We start from the raw sequence: 7,538 nt of genomic DNA on the forward strand, positions 1-7,538 counted from the left end.
AATTTGACATTAAACCTAAAGCAAATTGAAAGTGCTACATCATTTTCAGCCTCCTTTTTATGTATATATATTTTGCGTTTGGTAGCAAAACACTAAATAGCATCATCTTTGCTAAATTGACAACGATAATGCAGTATAGGCCTGCCACAATAATCAATAAATCAATTAATCACATGGTAAATTAAAATAAAATCAATAATTTCCTTTAGCATGACTAATCGCTCATCTCTTTTTTCTTTCTTTCTTTCTACCAAAAACGGGACGATAAAAGCCTTCAGTTTGGTGCTCTGGTCTCAACTAGCCCTTTTTTCGAAGAAAAAAATTGTTTGCAAAGATGTCAAAAATTCATTTTATTTGTTATTTTTATTATTTAAAATGTCTTTCAATTCCAGTGTTATAATATTATTTTGCCATTACCGTTACATTAATCTAAAAATGGTCTCAAAACAACATTATCGTTTATCGCAATAATTTCTGGAACAATCTATCGTCCAGCAAAATTTGTTATATAGACCACGGATATCCCTAGTCTATGCTCCAGTTGTTTTCCCTGTATTTATTTATTTTAATTTATTACCGCCCTTTATCCCAGTTAATTCCCTCAATTAGTTCTGGTATTTGAGTTTTGGATTTATTCTTTGATTTAGTATGATCTTCACATTCTGGTTTTTCCCATCTGTTGGTTTTAGATTCCTCTTATGTGTTGGATTTATTTAGACGCCATTAGCATTTCTGTTTAGGCTTCCCTCTAGTCTACGTAGTATTGCCTTTTGTTTGTTTCAATCAATCTGCCTTTCTCCCCCCTGTCCCCTAGCTGCTAGTCCTTGCAGCTGGGGGAACCTGCTTTACCTACTTAAATGACATTTTATATTTAATAGGGAGAGAAATAATGATAAATGTGAAGGATGTGGAGAGAAAGAAAATGTAGAACACATATTGATGAACTGTAAAACATATGAACCTGAAAGGGAGAAATTGAGAAGAATGGTTGGAAGGACAGGTCAAGAATGGAGTCTTAAAGGAATATTGGAAAATTAAGGAAACATAATGGATATTTACAGATTAAGAAAAGCATTATTTATTTATCTTCAGGATACGAAATTAAAAATAGAATTTGATAGACGTAAAGAAATGTTGCTACACACTCGTGTACAGTAGGTGGCGGTATGCACCTTAAAGTTACTTGCAATCCACCATAATAGAAAAGAAGAAGAAGACGACAAAAAGACCCGGTTGACATCAAAAATATGAAGGAGATTTGCTCAAATAACCACTAAATACATAGAAAAGTATGCATAATACAACATGAAGGAGCTAAGCTACAGAAGAAGACACTGGGCCCCACTAGTGTCAGCTAAGATAAAAGTGAGGATGCCACTCCCACAGGCCTGCTATCAAACTCGGACTATAACAGATTAAAAAAACATTATTTTGTCTAATAAATGTTGATTCCTGCTGCAATATTTGCACAGTAAGGTCAAATGACGTGCTTCCAATTCTTGCCTTGTATCAACAGTACAAGCTTGGTGCTAGTGTACCGGCGTGGAGGACATCTTGTTGGGCCCCTTGGTACCAACTGAGAATTGTTTAATTCTCCGTCTAATAATGGAGTTCTGAACATTTGAACCAGCATACCTTATAGGTCCCTCTCTCCACAGGCTGCCCAGAACTCCAGTGTCTGTCAGTTTTCCTCAAACAAGTTGTTTCTCCACTTTTAGCGCAGCTGTAGCACACAGGTAATCCTCTCCTTGAACGAGAGGTGTGCACGTGACACGAGAGGTGTGCACGTGACGTGATTGACAGCCAAGCCAAGACGTTTGATTTGATTTGATTGGCTGTTTATGATTGGAACCGTGTATTTCTATAAACAGCACGAGGACTACTTGAAGGAACCAAAGGAGCTTTTTTTCTTCGCTGATTATATGTAAAAAATGTCTCCTGTTCGAACATTGTGACAGTCGTAACAAATATGTCAACATAAAATAAAAAATTTTATAAGTTAAAAGCCTACTCATAATAAACGGATCTCAGTTCAACACAGCACCAAATTGGGAATACAATGGAACAGGAGGGTTACCTCATTGATTTGATGATGTCATATCAATATGGACAGAAATCTTTTTTTTTTTTTTTTTTTTGCCGTCATAGATTTAACAAGTCAATGTCAGTTATTGGTCTTTTGCATAAAGACATCCAAGGCAGGGTTTTCAAATACACGCTCTAGATAACTGGAATGACCTCCTGAAATCCATTAACTTAGACTCACTACAGTCAGTTAAGTATTTTTGACAAATCCCTAAAAGGAGAAATATAACAGCCATAATTAAATAATATAGCATTTCTCATATTGACTGTGACTGGTATATGTCTTGTGACTGTCTCTTTTGGGAAACAACTATTGCTATACTGCCTTCAATATCCCCCAGAAGCTCCACGCTGTTGTTGTTAGGTGGAAAACAAATCCCTGTTTCATAAAAGTGAACATGCTAAGCGTTGCATGCTGGAAGTGGGAGTTATAATTATAAGTTATATTGTTATAATTCTTAGAAGGACGTTGAGTTGAAGCTTCCATGTAGCAATCATTTAGTTTAGTTGGATAATTTGTAAATAGCGCCAGAAAGAGTTTAGTTTTCAAACCATACTCCTGTTAACAATTGACTTTCTTTTATTGATAATTCAATAATATTTTTGGCCATGTATCATACTTTTTGCAAGCACGGACGATCAAACAGTTCCCTCTCTGTCTCCATCCCTCATGGACATGTTCATTCCTGCCATATGCAGTGATTTGTCAAGTACTCACTTTTGTGATTTCTCTTTCTAAATCCCACTCTCTGCCAGCCTTTCTCACCAAGACTCACAACTAAAACTGCTCTCTTCATTAAGGTAAAAAAATAAAAATAATGTATACATTTTGTACCTAATGAAACTTTGTTTGTACTCAGTGTACCGTAACCAAGCAGTCTGAAAACTGGCCTGCAGTCTGAAAACTATTCTTGGTCTGAGTGGAAAATTTTGTTCCTTAGGTGGATCAACAGCGAAGGATCTGAGTGGAAGAAGCAAGAATATGAATCTTGTGGCGCTGTGGGAGCCAGTGACCCTCTGCCACACTTTGCTGGCACTGAAAGTCTCCCTGTGGGTTACCAATAAAACAGGAGGAGAGGGATGCCGAGCCCATAATATCAATTTGGGACCGGTAAGTGAGTGTCAGTGTGTTTGTTGTGTGGGCGGTAAGTGCCGATTCAGCCAGAATTAATATTTCTCAAAATACATTTAAACTGCAAAACGAGAAAAAAAGGGGGAAAAAAAGCTTTGCAGTGCGATCTGAAACGGTTGAAATCAAACTGTCAGCAGTTTGAAATGAGACAAACATGGCAGGCCACTCAACAAGTAATAAACACTGTGGAGGTAGAGGAAATCTACTGGTTGGAACGAGATGCAAGAGGAGGATAAAGTTTGACAAAAACAAATTAGAAATAGAAGTCATACCTCAAATTTAATTCATGAGTAGGTTACCTGGTAAACCATCACAGCTAACCTTTGGCCAAGTCGGTAGATTACTAAGGCTCTCCCATATTTCATCTAATGTGTCAAAATCGACTCTCATGGCATAGTTGAGTCACAAAAAGTGGGCGATCTTGTTAACAGGAAGGCATCCACTTCCCCTTCTTGACACCAAACCCAGGTCGTGCTGTTTGGCACAGAGGTCTGTGTGAGGTGTTCTGTGATTGGTTAGAAGTCTACTGGGGTGTTTTATTATTTTTTATTTGACATTTTGTTGACATTGTGTTTCAACTAGTCCTGTTTTGACAACTTTTAGGGAGCGTTTATCATCTGCAGCGAGGAATTACATTAATTTGTACGAATTTGACAAAATACCTACGAAGATGATCAAGCGGATGGAAATTGAAACGTTGGTGCTCACGGAGGAGGTTGAGGGACTATCCTCATGACTGTTTCGTGACATGAATGTGACGTGACCTACCCTGAAAAGCTGGAGGGGAGTCCCCAGGTGGTCTGCGCCATGTTTGAAAAGTGTGTGTGAATACGAAAGTCTCGCAAACCACCTGACCGCTCATCGGCCATTCAACTTAAGTTAAAGTTTAGTTTAAACCTTCAAGATTTGTTTGCAAAAATAAAACACACACAGTAAGTTTATGTTCTTATTTTCTTTATCCAATGTCTATATTTATTGTATATACTCAAAAGGTCTCAGTGGGCAGGCATTCATTGGGCAAGAGACGGGCTGCCAGTCCATCACAAGGCAACACAGAACAACCAGCCATATTCACACGCACACAGGCACCTAAATGAGTTATTACTCCGTTAGATCTGGATGAGACTGAGACAGATTTTGTTTTAGCAACCTCCCAGATGGGTTTGGCGTGAAACGAATAATGAAAATGTGGAACAGCGTCTCATCCTAGTAGCTAAAGGCTGTCCAAAGATCCTGGGAACATTGTTACAACGCCGTTGACTTTGAAAGCGTGGTTTTATTTTTAGGACGGACGTTGCATGACAAGAAATATTGTTTAAGAACGCTCGAGCCATGTCAAACAAACAGAGAAGGAATTGACCAAAAGCCTCTATTAGAGCAAATGGAGTGACACAACGACTAACCAGGGTTGACTTTGAGAAGCTTCCAGGTCGGTTTCTTGTCATGAGAAAGTGGAGCGAAACAGTCCCCAGATATAAATACACCTCCACCATCAGAGATGTCCGTGGTGGGAAAATGAATACTGTGTTTCGCCACCAAAAACACAGCTGCTAAGTATGTTAAAATAATAACATCATCTATATCTGTGAGTGGTGGAGAGCGGAGAGGAGGTAGTCCAACCACACGCTCTCTCACACACTCACACACCATAGCCATTGTTGGCCCACGTACACGGTGTGTGTCCGCCCAAACGTTAACCGCCGGCTCAGCCGACAGTAAAGCGTGAGCGTGATTGCCGGAGACATATTTAGAAAAGGACTGCCCAGAACACATGCACAATTACGCATTAGTCCGCAGAGGTGTATGTGCACATAAACACGTGCACATCTACACATGCACGATGGTGTGCTTCAAGCCTGACCAGCTGCGCTCAAATTTAAACCATATCTCAACCCCCCTGCCACCTCTCACGCAACATAATTGCCACGTCTTTTGGACATTTCTGTGTTTCAGTGGCCAACACACACAATCAAAAAGACTTTATCGCTAAAACTGGCTACATGGGGGTATGTTGTTAGCCCTATACAAACACGAGGAAGCTGTGTTTATTCACTTTCTGTGGAAAGAACATACATTTTAGAGCTATAAGCTGTAGGCTTCATGTAAGCAGGTTCAACATGCAAAGATTCAACGAAGGGTCCCGAAGATACACGTTGCTCCTTTTATTTAGCTTCAAATAATAGAATGTTCAAGGGATGATGATGTATAATTTCAAACTCTTGCCATATAAAGAAACTTAAAAGGGTGTCTGAGAGATTTAAGTACAGTGCAACATTTGGTTCCAGTTTCTAAGTAGATGTAAATACTGCGTTTTTACTGCTTTTTATAAAAGCTACTTTTAAGCTGTAGCAGTATTTCCTGAGTTTTTATCAAAGAAATTTATCATCAGTGTTTTTAAAGTAGGTTAAATTCAATGTGAAGGAACAAAATCACAGAAAAAAAATTGAATTATAAACGCATTACAATGTAATGTTACCAGCGTTGCAAAAGCGTTTATTCCTCTTCAACTTTTCACATTTTGCCACATTGCAACTGTAATCTTCCATGTATTTTCTTGAGGATTTTACATCATAGACATAAGTAACTCTCAGCTGTTAAAAGGAACGATAAGTATACAGCCACATTTTTTATATGAGTGAAAATCTGAAAAGAGTGTGTAAATCAGTGGCGATTCTAGCCCTCAGCGCCCCTGAATCAGGTTGCCACCCATTCCGGAAAATACGGAGTCATCCAGTATTTGGCCATTAAATGTGTATTTGGTGGTATAAGCAGGAGGTTTTCAATGGGGTTCAGTGCAGTGGGCTTTAAATTTCTTCCAGACCTGTATGTAGTTGTTAACAGTTTTAGTTGGACAAAACTACTTAATTTCGTATGTGAATGTATGTAAATAAGCAGTGACGTTTAGAAAAATGCACTAACGAATAATTTCTCTTGGGCCTCCTCCCTGCTGGGGCTAAGCACCCGTAAAGGTCAGATCCTAGAATTGACCCTGGTGTAAATGAAGCACAAAACAGGCATCCGTACTGTCAAGGATTTGTTTTGGTCTTCCAAACGGCTGATACCTTATTTTTTAAATTTTGCTATCGATTTCTCAGTTTCTTCAGAAGATTTAGCTACTTCATCCTTGGCGAGTTCAGCATCCTTTTAAATCCCTCAGCATCCACATCCTGTGTCTAACAAATTCCAAGTCAGCCTTTTCTCTTAGAGAGATTCACAGGCATTATCCTACATGTGCAGCACTGTAGCCTTATAAAAGTAACTGTAGCCCACTTAAAGGAGACTTAATATCCTTCCTCTTAAGCAAGTTAATATAATTAACAAGAGATATTACTTACATGTTCTGTGAAAAATAATTCTCAGATAAAAGAGATTTTACCTGCTCAGTTCTGCCTATTTTGAGCTCATCTCAGAATGAGCTTTTATTTTTTTTTAGGGCTCTGTCACTTTTATGCAAATGAGCTATTATTGGTCACACCCATCGCCCCCCAGCTCCATGTTTACACATTTGAAAATGGCTACAAAGAGATGCGTACAACCGTACATCTTTGTGACTTTATAATCGGGAGGTTTTTGAAATGACTCGTTTTCCGATGAAAACAAAAAATATTAACTGAAAATGGCTGGATTTTTTTTTGTTTTTTTTGGAAAAAATAAAAAAATCTGGTATTTAGAAAACAGACAGTTTGGTTTAATTGATTTACATTCACTTGACTGGTCACCCACTTGCCTGACAATGCGCCATTATCTTTCTTTATTATAACACTGATAGTCTCTGTTGCTACTTTTCTAAGCAAATTTGTTACCTTTCTGTTGAACTCGACGAACTTGAGCGTCTAAATAAGCCTGTATCTGACAAATGGAAAAGCTAATTGAAAGGTTGGTTAAATGGATCCGTTTTGATTGATGAGTTGGGCAACTGACCAGAGGGGTCCATGTTCCAGTGGCTGTCACTGCAACAGGGTCTTGTGAATTTTAGCAGGGCTGCGCTGCTCCCTCCTCCAGGAAAACCTGGCCCAGACCCAGTCAGCACATTTTATTCTAGATTTCTTTATGCGATATCCTTCACGTTCAGTGGGAGGCCACTTCCACTTCAAGCAGGCTTGTGTTACTGTTGCAACAGCTGTACTTGTCTTTCTTTTTTTTAACGCAATCTCCTCAATATCATACACATGTACCCACATGGATCATTTTATAGTTTTGCAGAGTGATTTTGTTTGGTGGGGCATCGGTATGCATGCCATCTGTCCTGTGTGGAGCGCTCCATCTGCAATAAAAGTTGATCAAAGGAAGATTTGTGAGGCAGGACCTCAACGCATCTGAG

The sequence above is a fragment of the Xiphophorus couchianus genome, chromosome 6, assembly GCF_001444195.1.
Source record: "Xiphophorus couchianus chromosome 6, X_couchianus-1.0, whole genome shotgun sequence".
Lineage (NCBI taxonomy): Eukaryota > Metazoa > Chordata > Actinopteri > Cyprinodontiformes > Poeciliidae > Xiphophorus > Xiphophorus couchianus.